At 41.6% G+C, this 22,491-nt stretch overlaps 1 long non-coding RNA gene across 1 annotated transcript; it reads left to right on the forward strand.

Moving 5' to 3' along the window:
* The first annotated feature begins 312 nt into the window (after positions 1 to 312).
* Positions 313 to 21,328, forward strand: LOC129146662 (uncharacterized). Its single transcript, XR_008553657.1, has 5 exons — positions 313 to 439; positions 1,505 to 1,629; positions 1,943 to 2,122; positions 2,464 to 2,504; positions 21,289 to 21,328. It is a non-coding gene; the product is annotated as an uncharacterized LOC129146662 (long non-coding RNA).
* Positions 21,329 to 22,491: the final 1,163 nt, after the last annotated feature.

A 22,491-nucleotide genomic window follows, 5' to 3' on the forward strand; every position in this document is an offset into this window, starting at 1 on the left:
GGTGGTTTACATTCCAGAGGACTGATGAGCTGCCAAGCTCTATGAGGCCACAAACAAGTGTGTCTCCTGCATCTGGAGTCAGTGTCACCAGTGCTCAGGATAGCGAGTTGCAAATATTTGTTACATGAATGACCTGAGCGAGTTACCCAGCTGGTGAGTAAGAAAGGCTAAGACTATTTTCACAGTGGTTAATTCTGGAGGCACAGCAAGGGGAAATGCTTGTGGGTGAATAGAAGTGAACAGAAAAAGACACACTGAAGGGAAAGTCTTAGAAGGGGGACTTTCACAAACTTCACCATTTTTCCATTAATAGGTTGACTTATTTTGAAGTGAAACCCACTGCTGGGTGAAAAACTTAATTTGTTGGCCCAGAACTAGCATTTTCTAAAATGGAAGGAAAGATAGAGGAAGGCATACACCAGCATCTCAGGTATAAAGGGTAAGCATTGGGCCTCCGTGGTGACTCAAGGGGTTAAGTCTCAGCACTATGAAGCAATCTGCAGCCACTGCAGCACAAGTTCGATTCCCCACCAGGGAAGTAACCTACATGCCACTGCAGACCTCTCCTGTCTCACCCACTGCTCCTCTCAGTGTATTTCAGTAGATCCACATGTTCTGCCCCCCTCTCTGTCTCGGGTGAGTCCTCTTACCCCCCGCACCACTGGCCTGCACCCCAGCTCTTGTATGCAAAAATAAATTCAAAAATTAGATAAATGGTAGGCATTCTTCCTCTAAACTTTCATTTCTATCACATGCATCTGCACTGTGCATATCTATCTATCTATCTGTTTATCTATCTATCTATCTATCTATCTATCCACACCACACACAAACTGTATATGTGAGTATATATCATGCACATATATAAATGTGTGTGTGATATATTGCAATGTGCATGAACAGTTGTTTCTCTCAAAGGAGACTTGGTCGTTGGCTAGGAAATAGGGAGCAGTTAAACAAAGGAACAAGTGGGGAGCTGGGAGTAATTTGGTCTGGCTACAGGATGGGGCCCGAGGGAGGGCAGTAGGAGGTGAGCTAGAGGGGCTGGCCGCTGCAGACAATGATGAAGGATAGAATGCTAAGCTAAGGAATGTGTGCTTTTTGCTGAGGAAAAGGAAACCGACCGGTTTTAGGAAAGATAGTAAGGGATGGCCAGGAGAGTAGGAAGACAGGTCAGAGCTGCTACTAAATCAAGGGAGAATTGACTTTCACACAGAGGGTTGAGGTTGTGCTCAGACGCAATAATAACAAACGTGAAAGTCACACTGAGTGATCTTTGTTTCTTGTGGGAGGAAGAAGAGAGACCAAGGTAATACAACAAAATGTATCTTACACATTTATACATTTCCCGGGGAAACCCACGTGCATATTAGACCTGGGACTTGGGGGACGATGAAGGAGACGCTTGAAAGAGACAAGAGACGTGGGTGAGAGACCCATGGGGAGGCCAACAATCGCAGCCTTTGTTTTGACTTGTACTTTGATTTTATTCTTCTCCTTCTAGACTTGCCTGGCCCTCTGCCCCTTTCCAGTGGTTCCCTGCCAGAAGGTGCCTTAGACTTGTGGCAATTCAGTGGCCCTGCTGCAGGCCAATTCTGCTTGGCTGGACATCTGCCCACGAGGGGATGGGTAACTTTAGGAATCTCATGGGGAAACCATTTTAACTATATTCTTTTTATTCTTTTCTATTGCACACTAATTGTGTTAAAGTTCTTTTCCTTGAAGTTCTTATGCACTAAGAGTATATTTTGTCTTTATGCAGTAGATAGCAGATCCCATTGAGAGCACGTATGTTTGGGCATCCTGGGGTACCCCTTATTCTTCCCACTAACTATGAAATATAAATCAAATAAAATTTTCATGACACAATATTTATGGTGACCATATGCAATGCATTCTGCTGTTTTCTTTCTGTTCTATTTATTTACCTTTAATATTCCAGTTGAGATCCACTAAAGGATTTCATGCTGAAGCCGTGGCTGCTGACCAAATATTTGAGAACTATTGCATCAGCTGACACTGATTCTATCGGAATGAAGAATACAGAAACCAGAGCCAATTCTCCTGCTACCAAGAAAGCCATATTTTCTGCACGTGTGTCTGTTTTTACATATTCTTTAAGGTAATATGAATTTTGCAAGCCAAGATGATAACATTAATGTATGTAGGTAAATAAATTAATGTACAAATTCTATTCAGTCTCCACTTCAACTCTCACACCTTTTCTAGAATATATCTTAAACATACTAGTAGATTTCAAATGACTTGATGAAACAACCTGTCTTTAAATGTGTAGAAGCCATGTCTACCACAAAGGCTTTGCAGAGCTGTGGAGGTGTGGGGGACCAGGGGTGGGGGTGGGGAAGGAGAGCATCATGTGGAGACAGAGACTTCACTGTAGAAAACGAAAAACAAAACAATCTCAGTTTCCAAAGAAAGCCACGTGTGATTTTTCTGTTTCAGAAAGTAGAATTCAGAGAATACACACCAACTGGCTCGCTAAGGTAAGAATCAGAACATATTTGTAAAAGTTTGGGGATGCATATGCATGTTTTCTGTCTTAAGGGTTGAAATGTTTCAAAAACTACAGTTTAGGGCCTCCCCGGTGGCGCAGCGGTTGAGTGCTGGGTTGCGAAGCTGCCGGCGACCTCTGCGGCGCCGGTTCGATCCCCGGCTGCTCCCCGGCCACCGGAGGCGGGTCCCACATGGTGCGCAGACCTCTCCTGCCGCCCGCTGCTCCCCTCAGCAGTGTGCTTCGGTCTTTCTGCCTGCTCTGCTCCCCGCTCTGGCTCTGGTGAATTCTCTCACCCTCCCGCGCTTCTGACTGTACCCAGTGCTTCTATAAACAAAACAAACAAACAAACAAATAAATAAATAAAACATGCCTCTATTAAAAAAAAAAACAAAACTACAGTTTAAAATAATCACTTAGCTCCCTATTAAGAATTTTGCAAACAATGAGATCTTTTCTTAAGGTGTTGTACACCCACCTGTGGGATTTTCTATGTGGGAAAAAATACCTTGAACAATTGTCTATATTCTGTTAAGTTTTTTTAAAATAAAATTTTGGCAGAGTCCTGGATGGAATTATTTTCTTGGTTTTTAATCCTGACAAAATCTAATGATCACATATAACTGAACAATTTGATGGTTGTAAACCTTATACAAAGATCTTGTGGTTTTTCATTACAACTTCATTAATTGAAGAATGTTTGCTTTGTCTGAGAGCATTCTGAAAGTTTTTAGAAAAGCAAGTTTTGGTTTTGCCTGCAGTATGCTTGTTTCCTAATGTCCCTCAGAATTGAGTGCTAATGAAATGTAAACTGTTTGTGGACAGAATGGGACAGGCTCAAGAGAAAACTGAACTCTTACCTGACTTCTATGCTAGAGAAGGATTAAGCAACACATCATCGCTTCTGAAAAACTTGCTGACTAAACACACCCAGCCAAGCAGGCCTTCCGCAGGGAGCCAGACTCTTCTGCTCCCAGGTGTCAGTCCCATGCTGACACAGATGGTGACAGATTGGCTTGCTCTTGACCTTAGTGAAGCCAGTGGCACTTGGTATCACTTTAAGTGAGAAACCCTTTCTTTTTCCCATTCCTTGACTTCATGAGGGGTTCCCTCCACCACTCTCCAAACCTCTCTGTTCTTCATTCATTTTGCCCCTGGGAAGCTGGATCAATTTACAAACTTGGGTTGGTTGACCCAGGTTAGTTTCTGTCTGGGAAAAATATGCCTACTTCTGCTCACCAGCCTCTCTGTCCCTATGCTTTTTGGGACTGAATGGTTAAGTATTGGCAAAATTATAAGTTACAATTTTAATTTTGCTAATAAACCTTAAGTTCAGTTCTTCAACTGAACTCCTATCATTATAAAAGTGATATTCTGACTTCAGTATTTTGTTCTCTGCTTTATTTTTAACTTGTTTGGAACCTAAGTAGGAAAGAGGGGCTCTAATTATTGATCCCTCTTTTTAGACTGTAATAATCTAATTACATCATTGAATTAAATTCAATAGTACTCAAGCTGATGAAAATTTTTAGAGTTGCTCATTCAACTGAATTGAATGCTTTGGAAAGACTTGACACGTGCTACTGATTCAAGTTTGAGCAGATCAGCTGTAAAATTCCATTACAAAATTATAAAATTCTGGAATTCTTCGTTCATATTACTTCTCTACTATCTTCAAATTCTCAAATTCTCATCTGGGCAAATTAAAATGGGAACTCATAAATGACACGTTAATAGTGTGCTTTTCAGCAGACAGACAGATTTCTAATCAACTTACCAGGCAGAATGAAAAAGGCTTTGACCCTACATTAAAGAAGGACAATGGGGTCCTACCTGGTAGTCTAGGGGTTAAGTCTCAGCACTGTCACCTCTGTGGCCTGAGTTCGGTCCCTAGCCAGGGGGATAACCCACATGGCACAGCAGACCTCTCCCGTCTCTCCCCTCAGCAGTGTATTTCAGTAGATCCACCTGTTCTGCTCCCCACTCTGTCTCTGGTGAATCCTCTCACCCCCCAACCTCTGGCCTACACTCCAGTTCTTCTACTCAAAAATAATTAAATCAGTCTTAAAAAAAGGATATAAGGTCCAAATATATATGTATTAAGTCAAACAAAATGTTTAAGGTATTTATATTTTAAAAGTGTCTCTTTAATCAGCTTTAAAAAAAAATATATATTTTCTACCAGAAAACTTCTACCTTAGTTCCTTGTGTCAAGGTTTTTGGGGAATGGGAGGAGCTGGAAATCTTTGGAGAATCCAGTGAAACCTCCACCGCTCCCATCTCTAGGACCCACTTCCACACAGAGCAACAGCTCAGTTTCCACAAAGCCTGTCTTTGACTCCCACCCCTATGTGCTGTGTGGTGCTGGACTAACAGTTGCCACCATTGCAGGATAGTCATCAGATAAATTATGATTTGGGGTTTAAGATGTAGGAATTTGTTACCCACTTTATCCTGATCTCATGTCGATAAATCCAGAGGACTATCTGATATTCAGGCACCATAATTTAAGAGGTATAGTCAAAACCACTTTGCCTCAGTTTCTTCATCTGTAGAATGATGATAACAGAATCCAGCACACAGGTCATCATAGGATTAATAAAGCGTAGGGCTTAGAAAAGTGCCAGGTATGCAGTGAGCATTATACATGGCTTAGTTGTTAATGTAATTGCTATTATTACTATCATTATTTTCATCATTATTATAATTGGTAAAAATTGAAGACAAGTCCAACTAAGAATCCAAATCCAATTAGTGTCTCAAAGTGAGCAAAAATCATGCCCTGGATTAACGCTGAACACAGACTGAACAGACAGGGGGTTAGGGGTTGAACACAGACATACTTGTACTGAACCCTATCACTCCAGAAATAAATAATCAGAAGACACACACACATGCACACCAAGGCAAGCAAGTTCTCAGTGGTCTGGAGAAACTTTAGTCTGTCGACACCAATTCTGATTTTAAAAATAAAATTACTTACAATAATGAGAGTAAGATCAATCAAGCATCTTCAGGGGCAATGCATAAGCTAGCCTTTTTACAGACATTACCTCACTGAATGTAATTTTATTACTGGGCAGTCAGGGGCACAAAAACTGGACAAGGACAGTGCCCAAATAGTTCATAGGTCACTGAGTTTTTCACCCACAAGCACAATTACAAGACCACTCAGATTCAGGGAACAACAATAATGGGATTTACTTAACAAAGAAAAACAGAGAGTCACTGAGGCCACAAGTGGCCGGTTATCTCACCTCAGATATTGTCCAGTGTTAAGAAGTCCTAAACCAAAATGCTTCCAAGAAGGCGACTTTCCACTACTGATGATGTGGAACAGGAATCCCGAACAAAAGGACCAAGATGGCATCTTCCTGCCAATAAAGGCCTGGAGCTCGAGGCAGCCAGAGATAACAGGCCTGGATCCAGGATAGAAGTCACCAAGAGAGCTGGAGACCTTCACCTGAGATGTGCCTGAGGCAGCAACACCATATCAGACAAGCAGCCCTGGAAACAGCTGCGGCTACAGCCAAACATGCTGACAAACAGCCCACATTCCCACGGCTCAACGGGTGCCCAGCTCTGGCCCTCGCCTTCCCTCTGGGCTGTAACAGCAGCAAAGCTGGGAACAGTTTCAACCACCCGGCTACCTGCAAAACATCTCAACATTTGTCGGCTGAGGTTGGCTGCTGGATTTCTCAGCACACCCTTCGGAGGCCAACAGCTGTCTGCAAGGTCAGCATGGTGGAGGCAGGAATGGCTGACCTCAGGGGCTGATTCTGCAGTTCCTTATATTCTCTATCATAGTCTCCACCATCCCCCCACTACCGATATTTTCTTGCCCCAGGCATATTCTCCCTGGCCCTATTCATCCTCACCACCCCCCCCCCAGGGGGCACCACCTGTCACATCCTTTGGCTCCAGCCTTGCCCTTCACTCCCTGGTTATAATTTAACTCTAGCAATGACCCAATAGGACATGTTCTTACCTCTTCTGTTAGAGACAAGGAAACCAGGCTCAGAGACTCGAGTAACTTTCCCAAGATCCTGTGCTGGTAAACGAAAGATTCATACAACCTGCTTCATTCAAAATCCACTCTTTGCATGTTGAGTTGGGAAAGAATGTGGTTACATACAGAGGAAACAAGAAGGCTCATTCATTGGTTAACAGGAAGGGAAAAGCTTCTCTGCTAGGTCCCTTCAACTGCTTAAGGATTGAGACCAAGAAAGGCAGCCCTGATTACTCCCAGGAAGGGGTGGGGGCAGCTGCCATAAACTTGAGCAAGAGCCCTTAGCATTTACTCCCCCCCACAGATATCTTCACCACCCTTCCTCCCTACCTCTCCCAACTTCCCAAATAATAACCACAAGGAAAAATACCACCCTTCCCCCATCACACCTCCTCCTTCACACACACACACACACTCGGACACACCCTTTTGACCCATTTGATGGGGTGGAGTTGTCACTGGAGAGTAGAGGAGCCATTGGAAGTGAGACCTACTCAGTCTTCCATGAATCAATCAACTGCATGTTTTGCAGAGCATTTCCCTCCACAAAGAGTGCCTATTTGACATAACAAAATGGAGGAGTACACACCTGAAAGAGCTCGGGACTTTCCCCCTTTGGGTGTAAGGAATGCGTATTGACTCTGGAGCTAGAGGGCAAGATCAATATCTTTCACTCCCTATTGCATGGCTGAAAAGAAGAATTGGAAAATGGGTGGTTTTAAGAACACACAAAACCTTTGATTTGATACTTGAGGCTTTGGGCATGCAGCTAGACTGAGGTGCCACTTCATGAGCAGGTTCATGGGCAGGAGGGGACACCAGCTCAATTTTCATCTGCCCAGATGATATTTGGGAAATATATACCCTCTCACAGTCCCCCGTTATCACTCAGCTATCAACTGAACCAGAAACAAACTGCTTTAGTGCTCATTCCTGTCCCTTGTCCCCTTACACCTGCTACTCAAGGTGTGACCCACAGATCAGAACCTTGGGCTCTACCCCAAACCTCCTGGAGCAGAACCTTTATCTTGTGAAGAGCCCCAGGTGACATGTATGTGCACATGCCAAGTTTTGAGAAGCACTGTGAGATCATTAAGGACTAGCCCTGGGTCTTTGAGGTGGAGAAAGATGCAAAATTCCTTGACTGTAGTCTTCAAAGGCCAGAAATAATGGGAGCCGCGCTACTCATGTCATCTGACAAAAGTCCGGGCATGGGGCAGATTTCTGAAAAATCAGGAATCTCGTTAGCTGACTCCAAGATTCTCCTCATTTGTTTATGGCTAGTTTCTACCATTGCTAAAAATATGCATTTAAAAGTAAAACTGCAAATACTGATCAATTACTCAATAACCAATTTGATGGCAAATGGCACTGCATGATACAATTATTACATTTTTTATAAAATTAGTCTTTCTCTGCCAAAAGGCAGTCAACATTTGGCCTTACATTAACAAGTGAAAAAACTTCTGGGAACAAAAGGCTGTAAACATCCCTTGGCCAAGTCTTTAATATGGAGATGTGGTCCTTTGAGGCAAGAGCTAATTGGAGAAGGAAATTCCATTACTTTAAAGATAGCAGTTGGGTGGCAGACGTGATCCATGCTCCAAGTGTAAGAAAATTCCTGATGAGCCAGGAGGCGCCATAGCTAACTCCTGCTAAATTCTTCCTGTTTGTTTAGGGCTGATTCCCCTGGAGGTGACAATTGGTATGGTAGCTGTTAGAGTATGCATTCAAGAATAAGTCAACAGCAATTTTATGACTGGTAGGCTAAAACAATATAGATAATAATTTCTAAATAAAAGCCTTCTGTTTTTTACTTTAATCAATTAGTTATATGTTGGTCTAAACTTTGTAGGTTAGTTAGAAAAAATTCCTTTGTCTCCCTTCCCCCAGGTAACTTCCTGCCCTTTGTTTCCCTCAGCCCATAGTTAATCGTTCACCATGGCAAACTTAGAAATGTTAATTGTAGACACATACACTTTTTGCTAGTAATACAATAACTGTTAGATTGTTTAAAGTAAATAACTATTTTGAAAACATTTGTTTAGCAACTGTGCCTTCTTTAAGACAAAGAATAATAAATGTTACTGTGGAACCAAGCTTAGCCGAGGTTTCGCCATTTTGTATATCTTCCACCTTGCTATGTTAGTCCTTGTCCAGCCGCATTCCGGAGATAGTTTCAGCAGTCACAACCCTCACTCCACTTGGTGACGAAAAAGCAGACCACCCCAGCCGCCAATGAGGGCAGTCCTGTCCATAAATGGGACAGCATCTCTAACCGTCCAATCAGTTTGAAACTAACCGCGCGCACCAAAATGCCTTTGTAGTAGCCAATGAGTAATTGCCAGCTTCTTGCAAAGTTCGCGCCACTCGCGACCCTATAAGATACCCCTGCTTCCTCTGTTCGGGGCTCTCAACCTCTTCCATTGCATCGGTGCGTGTCGAGGGCCCCGTCTCAAGCCCGTAATAAACTCCCTTTTGCATTTGCATCAGCTGTCTTTGGATTCTTGGAGGCTATGCTCCCCGAGTCTGCTGATCTTGGGCACAACAGTTACACCTCTGCCGGAAGGCAAACAGACCCTTGGCGGCTCCTGAAAAAGGACATGTGATGATTGTTATCTTCCTACCTTATGCTTGTGTACTCACGATTTGCTTAGTATAAATAAAGGGCTGCTGAGACCCTCAGCAGGATGATGTCAGCACCCTGATCAAGTGTCTGTGTCTCCTCATTCCCTCTCCCCCTTCCCTTACCATTTTCTCTACAATTGCGCCGACGCCTTCCCATCCTTCAGGAACCCCTGACACCCAGACTGCTGCGGCTGGCTCGCAACACAGAAACACAGACACCTATCCCTCCCCAGCCAAGGATGTGGTAGACTGAAACGATTGGCACATCAGTCATGCATAATTTGACCCACTAAGCATTGAGGACATCAGTGGGCAGAGGAGCAGAATAGCACCCTGTGCAAACTGGCCCCCTAGAGGTGCTTCAGAACTTTGGTACTAGGGGTGCAATTTACACAACAGAACTGAGCATCATCACCTTTTCTCTGCCCCCAGGAAACCTGCAGGATGGCTCTCTATGAGCCTCACTTCCGTTGACCCTCTGTTTTGCGTTGTTTCTGAAATCATTTATCCTTACTGCATAGCAAAATGGCAGGCATCACAAAATGGCAGGTTTCTATAGGTCCCACAGACTATTTTAAGATGGGGAGGCTAGAGTAAGAGGAAAAGAGGTTTATAGGCAGGGATGATGGAGGAAAAGCGAAAGGTAGGGACAGTGTTTCTCTCCAAGCACAAAAGCAGAACAGTGTTGACTCAGGCAAGCATTTTGTGGATTATAAAACTTTGTTCATTCTTTATCTCATCTTACTTATATAGCAAACTTTGGGAAAATGTTTAATTGATTATACCATTTTACAGATGAATAAGACTGTAAGAGGTGAATCAACTTCCCTTGATTGACAAAGTTAGTCAATGAGAGTATTTTCTATTGCATTTTAAAATAAGAAATGAGGGCCTCCCCGGTGGCGCAGCGGTTGAGCGCTGGGTTGCGAAGATGCCCGCAGCCTCTGCGGCACCGGTTCAATCCCCGGCTGCTCCCCGGCCACCGGAGGAGGGTCCCACATGGCGCACAGACCTCTCCTGCCGCCCGCTGCTCCCCTCAGCAGTGTACTTCGGTCCTTCTGCCTGTTCTGCTCCCTGCTCTGGCTCTGGTGAATTCTCTCACCCTCCCGCGCTTCTGACTGTACCCAGTGCATGTATAAACAAACAAACAAATAAATAAATAAAACATGCCTCTATTAAAAAAATAAATAAAATAAGAAATGAAGGGGGGATCGTAGAGAAAAAAAAGGAAGAATAGAAGGGAAACTTCATTTTTTTATTGTAATTCTCTTACACTTTGATTAGATCTTTCACCCCCCACCCTTGTCTTCTTAATTGATCTTTTGCCACCTGGTCCTACTTCTTGCCATTGTTTACTTGATATAAAAAAAAACACCCCTGTTAATACTAATTACTAATTACACACAAAAAGGAAATGAATCTTTAAATACTTTGATTAAGTGGGGATGTTTTAACCAAACTTATGAAGCACATAGAATCAACGTGTGTTTTCCAAAATCTCATTTCTGCTACAGCTGGTAATTTCAATGAATGGAAGGTGTTTATCCCAAAACATTGATTGCATTGTGTCTTACGGATCTTGAGGCCAGTGTCCTCATGGTGGTAATACATGGCCTGGCCTAAAAAAAAGGGGGGGGGGGACACAAGTATATAAGGAAATATTAGGTCCCCACATCAGTGGCTGGTTATGCCATACCACTACCGGTCTTACAACTTCTATCGTTACAGAAAGTTGAAATCCTAAAACTAGAACATGTTAACAAGGAGATGACCTAAGAAGTGACCTATTTCAATCATAACATTTCACAGTGAGGGATTTGTAGCCCACAGACTGGGTCAGGGATTTGTCCCAGGTTTTTCTACTACTTAGTATTTGAGTCCAGATGTTGCAATTACATAATAAAGGTAATATGTTGAACAAGCTAAAGATTTCCCTCTGTTGTTGGCTCATTAGCATAATCACTCTGGACTTCACTGTGAAACCATCAGGTTTTTTTTGTTGGTTTGTTTTACTCACATGGTCACAATAAAATAATTTTCACATCACCACGCTTTATATCTCACCTCAAGAGAAAATAATATGGAAGCCTCATGACTTCTTAAACTTTTGCTTCTTCAGTATTTTAATTCCTTGAAGGATAGGGAAAGACATTTGCCAGAGGCATTTTACCTTCCATGTTAACAGTTTCGGAACAGAGTCTGATCATAATTTCGTTCCCTAGGAACCTGACTTGTCATTGTGTTTATTTGCTTGGAAACAAACCACTTAATCTAAATGCTGAAACAAACCTAAATTTATTTAAAGTTTAAATAAAATGTATTTATTTTATTTTATTTTATTTTATTTTTAAGATTTATTTATTTATACAAGCACTGGGGTATATAGGCCAGAGGTGTGGGAGGATGAGAGAATTCACCAGAGACAGAGCGGGGAGCAGAACAGGCAGAAGGACCCAAGCACACTGCTGAGGGGAGCAGCAGGCGAGACAGGAGAGGTCTGCCTCACCATGTGGGAATCTCCCTGGCTGGCCAGGAATCGAACCTGCGCTGCAGAGGCTGCGGACAGCTTCACAGCACTGCACTCAACCCACTGTGCCACCAGGGAGGCCCTAAAATGTATTTATTTTAAAAAATTTATTTTAAAACAAAGCAAATATAACATTAATACATTTTAAATGTATCTGGATTTGATTTATCTAATCTAAATGTATTTAATCTAAATATAAAAAGACATAAGTGGTATATTACAGAAGAGAAAACTAAGATTCCACGAGGCAAAGGCAGAGGCAGAAAGGAACACAATTAGAAGTGGGTAGAGCCCTGCCCGGAACCCCAACCTGCCCCACCTGAGCGCAGTGGTTTTCCCCTGCGGTGGGTAAATCCAAAAATCAGCATCTCGATGAAGCCACTGAAGAGACAATCAAATGCATAAAGACCTGGCATCACGCTCCAAGGTCACTAGACATTGCACCAATCATTCCAGCAAAGCAGTCAAGAAAAAAAAAAAATGCCATTTTGATATCTCAATTGTTTGCTGGGATCGCCTGGAAGGAACCGACGCTGCCAGCGGGAATCGCCATGAGTGATATTGACAGAGCGGGTATTGCTTTTCCGACTCCCCCGCATCAAAGGCCTCCCCCAAAATGCAAAGCCTCCAAGCCCTGCTCGGAGTCACCAGGGCAAGTGGCCAGCTGCCAGGTGCTATAAATCTGTTTTTTAATTTAACCTTCTCTCTGGCCTCACCATTGGGATTGCTGCACAAACAAGAAAGCGAAGAGAGCCCCTCTGTGAATATTATCACAGGAAGAAACTCAGAGAAAGAAATAGAAAAGAGACAGCAGCCAGGGGGGCAGGAGAAGGCTTATTCAGGATTCCATGAGGGTCTTTATAAATAATTGAGAATAAGAAGCAGGTTAAACTGAAAATAGATGTAGCATACAAAGTGATCAGTGTTACTCTACAAGGGAAATGTTTGAATACAGCCGAATCCTTGGAACAGAACCAGAGGATTCCTGTTGTCTCCAAAGCTATTCGCAATAAAAGGCTCCTGTGACTCCAATGTGCCAATTAAACAGTTTGTCTCTGCCTCAACCTTAATTTGGCAGACAGCTCTGTTGCAAATCTGCGTACTGGGATGGAGAGAAGTTGTTTCTTAGCTGTACCCCCCCAGAGTTTACTCTTTGCTTAACACAAAATGTAAATATGTCATTGTGTTGACTGGAAGTCAAATGAAAGTTGCCAATTGGAACGAAATATCTAAGTCCCAGATTAATTACTGCTTGAAATATTCTAATTTACTGCCCATGTTCAGTAGATCAGAAGCAGCGCTGGGACAGTAGGCCTGGAGAGGCAGGTCTGTGTCAGGTGGCAGTAGTGAAGGGTCTAGAAACTCAAGGAAGTTGCTCCTTTGTCAAGAGTAGATTTCTAGAAACTGCTGTATCTGAAAATTCGATATTTATCAAGGGGTATGATGCTGTCATTGTTCTGAATACCAAACTCAGCAGTCACCAGATACACTTAATCACATAAAGATTAAGAATCACATTTAAATATTTCTTTGTAGAGTTTGTTGTTTCTATTTATCGATTTGGGGTTAGCTCTAAGAAACTAGGAAATGGCTGCCATCTTGCCAGAAGTGTGTTGGCAGATGTTATGGAGAGTTTTCACCATTAAATACTTTCAAAAAGCTCTCCAGAGTTTTTATTCTGTACTGTAGGCAATGATGATTCTGTTACAGAAAAGAAAATTGAATAACTTCCACCAGACCACTCAAGTATGGACTACGGTGAATTCTAGAAAACAAAAAGCAGAAAGGGTTTTGAATTAGCCCATCATTTACAATATTGGCGTGAATCTCAAACTCTTGGGCAATCTTGTTCTCATCCATAAAGGTTTGGTTTGGCACAGACATGAGAAAAGGGTAGCCCGTCTTGGACCTGCCTTAAACACATTGATTATTTTACATTTAGTTTTTATCCAGGAAATTCCCTATCTTTCTCTTTATTTGTAATTGTTTGGCCTAATTGCTTGGTGTAAAGGCAGGAGGGGCCAGAGCAGGTTTTGTATGATTTGAGCAGATGGGGTGAAGGAGGGAGTGAGTCCTGGAGCCCTCGGTGGACTTTCAGGCTTTTATTGGGATTTACCAGGTACACAGCAGGCAGGGGTGCTAGGGGGCCGGGAGGCTGGCAGGCCTCCCAGCCCCCAGTAAGTCTTCACTCTTCCTGGGCTCTCCGGCCTTCTCTCGCGTTCTGCTTCTCTGCTCTCCTGCTTCTGCTGGCGTCCCTGTGACACCACCCTTACAAGCCCAGTTTTAGCCCAGGTGAATCCCATCTACATGTGCCCACACCCTACTCCAGGTGCCCGCCATCAGGCATGCATTCAGGACCGCAGATCCAGCATCAATCCTAATGGCAGGAGGGCAGAAAAGCCTTATACTTTTTATTTACCCTACCCTTGGATTATTTTTTGGGGGGGGCCCTGATCCAGTCTAGAACCCAAGATGTATCCCAGGAAATCTAAGGGTACAGGATTTGTCAAGCAGTAGAGATGGTAGGAGCATCATTGGGGTGTCCACAAGATCACCGAGGGAAGTGAGAATGAAGACAAGAGATTCACAAACAGTTCTCAGCAGTTTGCTTAGGAGGAAGGGCTAAAAGTCAGTATGAAAAGTTTGGATAATTCCCATTGCCAGCACTGAGATATTAAATGTTGTAAAGCATCCATGTAACAGAATGAAATTCAATTCACTTTCTTGGTAAAATGAATCAAGACATATATAGTGCATGTGAATATATTAATATATTAATCTTGCCAAGTGGAATATAAGCTTCTTGAAGGAATGATTTTAGATTTATTATAAAAATCTCTCACAATCTATTGAATGATGATTTGCTGGATTCATGAGCTCTGAAATCAACAATGATGATAACAATAGTAATTATGATACAATTGCTGAGACTTATTGAACATTTATCATGTACCATGTACTGTGTTAAAAGCACCCTCCTTAGACATGAGTACCCCATGGGGCAAAACATCTCTGGAGCAAGTGGACATGCCCTACCAGAGTCCACACCAACCTCCATTACTCCTGCCTTCTTGCTCTTTCTCTGGGTAACAGGATCATGAATGTTTCTGTGCAAATGGCCCGAAATCCACTTCCAGATCCACCATTTGTTTCCTCCCTGGGTTTCTCCTCAGAGACTTGGGACGAGGGTGCGGGAGGGGGATAGAAATCAAGGGCAGGCTTTTTGCAGGTGAGGGCAGTGGGAGAAATCAACAAGCAGTGAGATGGAAATGGGAGTTCCCACGCATACTCTTGCCCTGAGTCCCACAAAATACTAGGAGCAGGTTGTATGCTAAGTGCTTGAATTATTCACTCAATCCTTAAAACAATCCTGTGAGGTAGCCACATAATACTGAGAAGCAAGGAGCACAGAAGTGTTAGGTAGATCATCTAAGGAAACACAGGATGTAAGCAATGCAAGATGGAATACAAGTCCAGATTTTTTTAAAAGATTGATTTATTTATGCATGCAAGAACTGGGGTATAGGCCAGAGGTGTGTGTGTGTGTGGGGGGGGTGGGTGGTGAGAAGATTCACCAGAGACAGAGTGGGGAACAGAACAGGCAGATTGATTGAAATACACTGCTGAAGGGAGCAGTGGGTAAGTCAGAAGAGGTCTGCACCATGTGGGTAGCTCCCTGGCCAGGGATCGAACTTTTGCTGTAGTCGCTGTGGATAGTTGCATAGGTTGCATCTTACTAGGGGCTTTCAGTGTTATATTCACCTGTTTTCCAGGTGAATGCGCCTCCTGGACCTGGGATGACACAGAAAGCATGGCTGCACTAGGTCCATGCCTGAATAGAAACGATGGTTCATTCACAGCATCCACCTTGTTTACTATGCTTGGTCTCGTTTCTCACCTGCTACCCTGACCCTTTTCTCCTTTTGGGTTTGTACTCAGCAGCATGGGCTCCTCCATTTATGGCAGCTGTGCTCCTCAGCTCCCCAGTGCACATGCGTGTACTTGAGACTCCATGTGTCTTTCAATCATGAGGTTTAAAATGGGTGAGCTCATTCTTAGCAAATGGCAGGTATGCCACTCCAGGTGGGAGGGCATGACATTTCTGCCGCGTGCCGCCTCCTCTCCCTTAGACTCCCCCACAAAGGAGTATTTTAATAGAAGGTTAATGGAGGGCACACAGAACAAAAAGAAAACCCTGTCATCGTTATTCCATGTTTTACTGTAATAGAGGTCAGCTCTCCCAGAGTCATCCTACTATCCATCCTTAAAATGAATTATTTAGCCTATGAAAACAAAACTAGTTTATTTATGATGACAGAGAAGCTGTAAATGTGCTCCTGATCTGTGCATCGACTAATTAGATTAATTAAGCCGGCATGCATTTCAGAACAGGCAGGCAGGTGGCAAATAACATTTGAGATGATTTATATGATATATTCCATCAAGCTTACAGCTGATAAATAATATCACATTCATTCCATTAAGATATCGAAGTGGAAATAGAAAACAGTGCCTTCTTGGCTGCGGGCTGTTAGCAAAAGAGCAAATGCTGAAATGACTACACTGGACATTATTTACCTTGCTCAAAACAGTAAAAGAAAAAAAAGTAAGCCATATGCATGTTAATCTCATCAGTCCCTTTCATTATGCAGAGGTAATTCTCTGCCATGGGAGTAGAATTGAATTTTAGGAATAGAGATGAGATTTGAATTTTAATTAAGCCAATGCTGCTTGCCACCCAATTTTACTAGAAGTTCCCACACCATAGTCCTTTACTAATCAAGCTACTTTCGGCGGTACTCCTGGTAATGAGTGTGAAATTGGCTGAATACAAGATGCCTTCTCCTAAGGTCTTCACACTTCAACTTGCCCGGAGTCACTAGGAATGCCTGTGTGTGTGCAGGTTCCTGAGTTCTGTGCCTGTAGGAGTGGATGGAGCCCAGTAATCTGCATTTTTAAGTCAGCACCTTAGATAATAATATTGCCCCAAATCAATAACCTCATATACAAAAAGGTGAATTCTGGAACACGACCTTTGTTCTTTCAGGCTTCTCAAATTCCTTGATTGCATGACATATCCTTCTAATACTTCTAAATACTGTTTCTCAAAGTTAAGACAAAGACTACCTGCACCAGAGTTTCCTAGGTGCATCAATGCAAAATTTCCAAGTTCTAGACTTCACTCAAAACCAAAAAAGTTGAATTTTTAAGGCTTAAACAGGAGAATCTGCATTTTAGCAAACCACAGATAAATAAGAACACACAGTAAAACTTTAGAATTACTGCCTTGGAAAAAGAACTTGCTGTAGATATAACAAAAAATGCCAGTTTTCTACCCATAGGCATAGTTTTGCTTAAAGAACTTTATATTTCAACTTTGCCAGGTCAATAACTTCGCTATGAATGATCTGAGGCCTGGAAGGTAGTAATGGACCAGTTAGCTCTCCAGGAACACCTTTTGGCCTTTTTGACTTATGCCCTAAGGGTCTTTGCAAAATTGCTGCAGACTATTGAGGGTTGCTCCCAAGTTACTTTTGGAACCAGGGAGGGAAGGTCCCTGAGCTATGGAGGTGGGATGTGACTGTGGGTCATGCAGCTGTGGTGGCAACGAGTAACAGCAGAAACTGATAAGTGAGACAAACCGCAGTCAAAACATTGACCCCAGTCCAGGACAAGATGACAACCCTTCCTACCACATTAGGATGACAGACAAAGCAGCAGCAGAGAGGTCTTCAGAAGTGAGTGAGGGGCAACGCCAGAAGAGGCAACCCTCATTTTACAGAGCGTATTCGCCAAAGCAGGTCCCCACCAAAGGTATAGGAGAAGGCCTTCATTTAAATTTGTGTGCAAGGGGCCTCCCTCGTGGCACAAGGGGTTAAATAGCAGCACTATGAGGCAATCTGCAGCCACTGCAGCGCGAGTTCGATCCCTGGTCAGAGAGCTAACCTACATGGCACAGCAGACCTCTCCTGTCTCACCTGCTGCTCCCCTTAGCAGTATATTCCAGTGGATCTTCCTGTTCTGCTCCCCACTCTGGTGAATCCTCTCACCCCTGCACCTCCAGCTTACACCCCAGCTCTTGTATGCATAAATAAATAAATATTAAAATAAACTTGTGTGCAATTAGGCAAACAGATAATCTGAAAATCATAATTAGAAGTCTAATTCTAAGTTTTCAATTTATCCCAGACATAATCAGACAGGGACATGCTGAGTGTGGAAGGACTTTGGAACTGGGAGGAAAGGACTTTGTTTAATAAAACACCCTGGTTAAAATGACCACTTATTCTACAATGAAGAAGGAACCAGGAACTGGTTTCAGAGCCTCTTTTATATTGTATTGTTTATTGTTCTTTCAATTTCTTTTGCTTGTTACACTGTAAACCATTTTTTTCCTTCCATAGTGCAGATTCAGATCATTCTCAATAAATCTTTTGATTATTTTCACTTTTCCAAAGAAAGAACCTTCCAGGTGGTGATGCATATTAGATAAGTAAATCCTCCTCAATGGGTACAAAAAAAGATTCCAGTTCCCAGAGTGCCATTGCTTCTCTGCAACAGCTTTCTCAATGAGTGAGCTCCGTCTTTTCATTGTGAAAGGAATAATATCACTCAACCCTGTAAATACATGTCCTCACACATTTGAAATGCCTAACCTCACAAACATTGTTGCTAAGATGATATTTTATTAAACTTTAATTTCAAGATTATGCACAGTTAAGCAGTTCTCCTTTGTAAAGAAGTTTCTATTGGAAATCAGTTGCAGAAGCCTTCTCTTCTTTGAGGCTGGCTGACCGCATTGCTGGGCAAACTGAATCAGTAGCAAGCCTGGTCAGACCCTGGGTTTTGCTGTCCTCACCACTGCTAATCTCATTTAGGCTCTATTTCCTTAGGAAGATATGCATGTTTTAGGTTTTATTTTATGCTCTGCCTGTTTGTTAAAAGGTTCTGAAGTGTCTGATGAAAGAAGACATACAAAAGGTGGACTTATTAGAATAAATAGAAGCTATATACTCTACATACAGAAAGCACCTTGCTGACCCAAAGGGCAGTCATTATTATGACTGAGTGGTCAGTTTAGCTGTAAACTTCCTCGAAGCCAAGGCACAGGATATAAGATGTGCTTCGTAAATCATTATCTAGAGAAAATACTTACCAATTCTTTCTAAGGCAGAAAAATATTTTTAATCAGCATTATTGAGAATTACATATAATCAACTCATCTACCATAATGTAGGTACATTGACAAATATGTGTCATAAGTATGCAACCATCCCTACAGACCACAAAATTTCTGTTATCCAAATTTAGTCCCCTCTGCCCCTTTACCAATCTCCTCCCCTTTACCAATCTCCTCCCCCAGTCCTCGGCCCTGGACGCTGCTTTGCTTTATGCCACTATATTTTTGCATTCGCTTTCATTTCATATAAGTGGCATCACACAATATAAGGTATTTTGTGTCCAGTTTCTTCTACTTAATGTAATGTTTTTGAGCCTTTTATAGGGGTGAGTTACAATTTGCATATCTGTTCATTAGTTGATGTATATTTTCCCTAATTTGAGTCTGTTTAAATAAAGTCACTGTGAATTTTCATACACAAGGGATGGTGTGGACATATGCTCCAGGTCTCCTGGGGAAATATCTGGGAGTTGCTTCACATATCAGAATTTTTCATTATAATGATTCTAGGGGGTGGCTAGTGTTATCTCTGTTTCTAATTTGCATTTCTCCAATGACTAATATAGTGGGCATGTTTTCATTTGCTTATTTGCCACTCATATATCTTTGGCAACATGTCTGTCAAATTTTTACACACTTTTATCAAGTTGCCTGCCTTTCTACTTTAAATTTGTTAGAATTTTATGTCTTCTACTGTCTACATATATTCAGGATCCAAGTTGGTTTTTTGTTGTTGTTGTTGGTTTATTTTTGTTGTTGTTATCAGATATGTGTTTTCAAATGCTTTCTTCCAGTTTTGACTTGTCTTTTCATTTCCTTAACAATGTCTCTTAAAGACACTGTTTTTTGATAAAGTGCAAATTTTGGATTTTTTTCTTGTGCTTTTTGTGTCCTAAGAAACCTTGCCTACTCCAAGGCACAAAGATTTTCCCCTATGTATTTTCTGGAAATTTTAGAGTTTCAGTTTTTACATTTAGGTCTGTAATCCACCCATTTTGTGTCATTTTTTGAATTTGGTGTGAGTTAAAGTTCAAGGTTTAGTTATATATCATTATTGTTATTATTTTATGGTCTAATTACAGTTTGTTGAAAAGACTAACTACAATATTATTGTGGGTATTTAGATCTCTGCATTGTCATATGAATTTTAGAATCAGTTCATCAAGCTCTACAGAAATAAAAATGTTCAAAAAATCTACACTTTCTATGGAAGACAATTTTCAAATGTCTTATAGATATTGCAATAACACCTTAAGCTGATAATGTTCCTTCTAGTCACTTCCCTCTCCACTCTACTCTAGTCCACTTCTGTCTGGCTAGCAGCTTAACTGTTGAAAATATTCCCTTTCATCGTGATGCCCTGCAGCGGAGAATATGTAAGTTCTTTATAAGAACCTGTGTGATACAGTAGAAAAAGTAAGATTTCAGAGGCATGTAATACTACTTATGATCTGGGTCTTCTTCCCCTAACTTTGACCTTCCTTCCCCTGATGTAAGGTCTATCCAGTCCTCAAGGTCAAGCTCAAAACCAGCTTCTACCACTAAACAGTTCTTGACCAACCCCAGCCTACAAGTCTTTTCTTCCCAGATTTTCAAGAATCTCCTGCAGCAGTAGAATCCAGTCTGATCTGAAAAATCCATTTTCAATTCTAAACATAATTCAGATGGCATAGGAATGAGATGTCTGACAAGGAATAACATATGAACAAATTGTAACTAAAATAAGAAGAAATGTACAAGCAAACCATAAATGTCTTAGGGACAAAAAAAAAATAAGATTGGGTAGAATAGAGAACACATCAGATGTCCTCTGGTGGGCACCAACCACATCTGTGTGCTTCTATAAAAAGAAGTGGAAAAAGCAATCTCCAAGCCATAGACAGCTTGGAGCAGGACGAGCAGAATTTAGTAGCCAAGCAGAGATGCTACCTGATGTGGAAAATGTGTTCCAGGAAGCCTGTTTTCACATTCTTGGTCCATTTCTTATATTCTTGAGTTTGGGAGGAAATTTTGGGATTTTAGAATGTCCAAGTGGATGTGAAAGAACTTTTAAATCAACATGTAGTGGGTAAGAGCTATCAGCAGGTGGCACAAAATAAGAAAGGTCACTGACTTTTTTTTTTTTCCATATCATTTCCTTCGATTTTCTCTTAATTTCAGACTATCCTTATTTGGGTAAAATGAAATCGTCTAGAATAAAAGAAATCTGAACAAAATATGGACTGTAGCTACTAATCATGATTTATATTGACTCAGCAATTATACAATATACCATAAAATCTCAAAAATTTTCTGTAAATTAAAAACTGCTCTAGCAAAAGAGTAGTTTTGTTTTGTTTTGTTTTGTTTTGTTTTTAAGGGAATGCTGCTATCTGGACATGTCTGGGACACCTGGGTTATACAAACTTCAGTGACTCCTCAATTTTTCACAGCTCCAGTTATGTTTACCTTCATATATCTGAAGACAAATAGAAACAGTGAGATGAAGAATTACCTTTGTGGTGTGCCCTGCAGGGAAGCAGCTTGGCGAGAAGAATGCGGTGGAGCTACATGGTACATGCCAGACGGTGGCACATAATTTATGACAATTTCCTTGTTTATTTTTAAAGCAACTGACTTGCTTCTGAAAGAGTGAAAAAAATTGAGTTTCTCTCCTCTATTAGTTTAGTATGTCCTTGAAGGTGTAAGTCAGGCCTTTTCATTCTTTTTGATAGCATGTAGTAGCTTGCACACAGTTGGTCTATAACTACTAGACATAGTAGTAGGTCTGCATCTACTAGGAGATTGTATAACTAGAGGTACTGATGAACACTGGTCCATCCATACATCCATTATTAGGAGATTTATAATAGTCCATTTAGATTCTTCTCATTTAAATATAACAAGTGCCTGTTACATCTTCTAAAAATTAACTGCTATTAAAATTACTAAGGCAATTAAGTCTGCATCATGCATTCATCATATTGAAAGAGCTTTTCTACCCAGAAGAAAATAAAAGGTTTTCAGTTCAACAAGCAAAAACCATATTTTGAAAGATTAATTTCCATCTTTTTGACATCCTTGTCACTCAAAGCCAGAAAACTTGATTTAGGGGCTTCAAACTCTGTCACTTAGAACAAATTTCAAGCTGTGGAAGTCTATGCAAAATTTCAGTGGTAATGTTTCCCTAGCCAAGTTACTGCGGCCTTTAAAATAGAATTTGAGGCAGAGACTCTGGCAGGTTCTAAATGTAGCAGATTGAATATTGATGTAATGTCAAAAGAACTTCATAATTAAAGGTGTTTCTTTATAGCATCTCCCTTCATCCATTCATTAAGTCAACAAACATTTATTAAGCACTACCTCCATGCCAGGCACTGCATTAGCAAGGGTTTTCTGTTTCGTGAATGAATGAATGAATGAATGAAGATATGCCTGCCAAATCTGCATTACTGCATTGCTCCAGAGTCTTTCGAGGGTAGTGTTTATGAAGGGAAAGTGAAACTCCAAAAAAACCTCAGTCTTCAAAATGCTTCTTTTCCCTTTACATTCTCCATTGCTTCCAAAATTCAACCCAGAAAAAGGGCTGGGCTGTCTTATTCTGAACTCTTACCTTGCTCCCCTTCTCTGCTTGGGTTCTCCCTCTGGTACTGATA

This window comes from Talpa occidentalis, unplaced genomic scaffold (assembly GCF_014898055.3).
Source record: "Talpa occidentalis isolate TD23 unplaced genomic scaffold, MPIMG_talOcc4v2.1 talOcc4.3, whole genome shotgun sequence".
Taxonomy (NCBI): domain Eukaryota; kingdom Metazoa; phylum Chordata; class Mammalia; order Eulipotyphla; family Talpidae; genus Talpa; species Talpa occidentalis.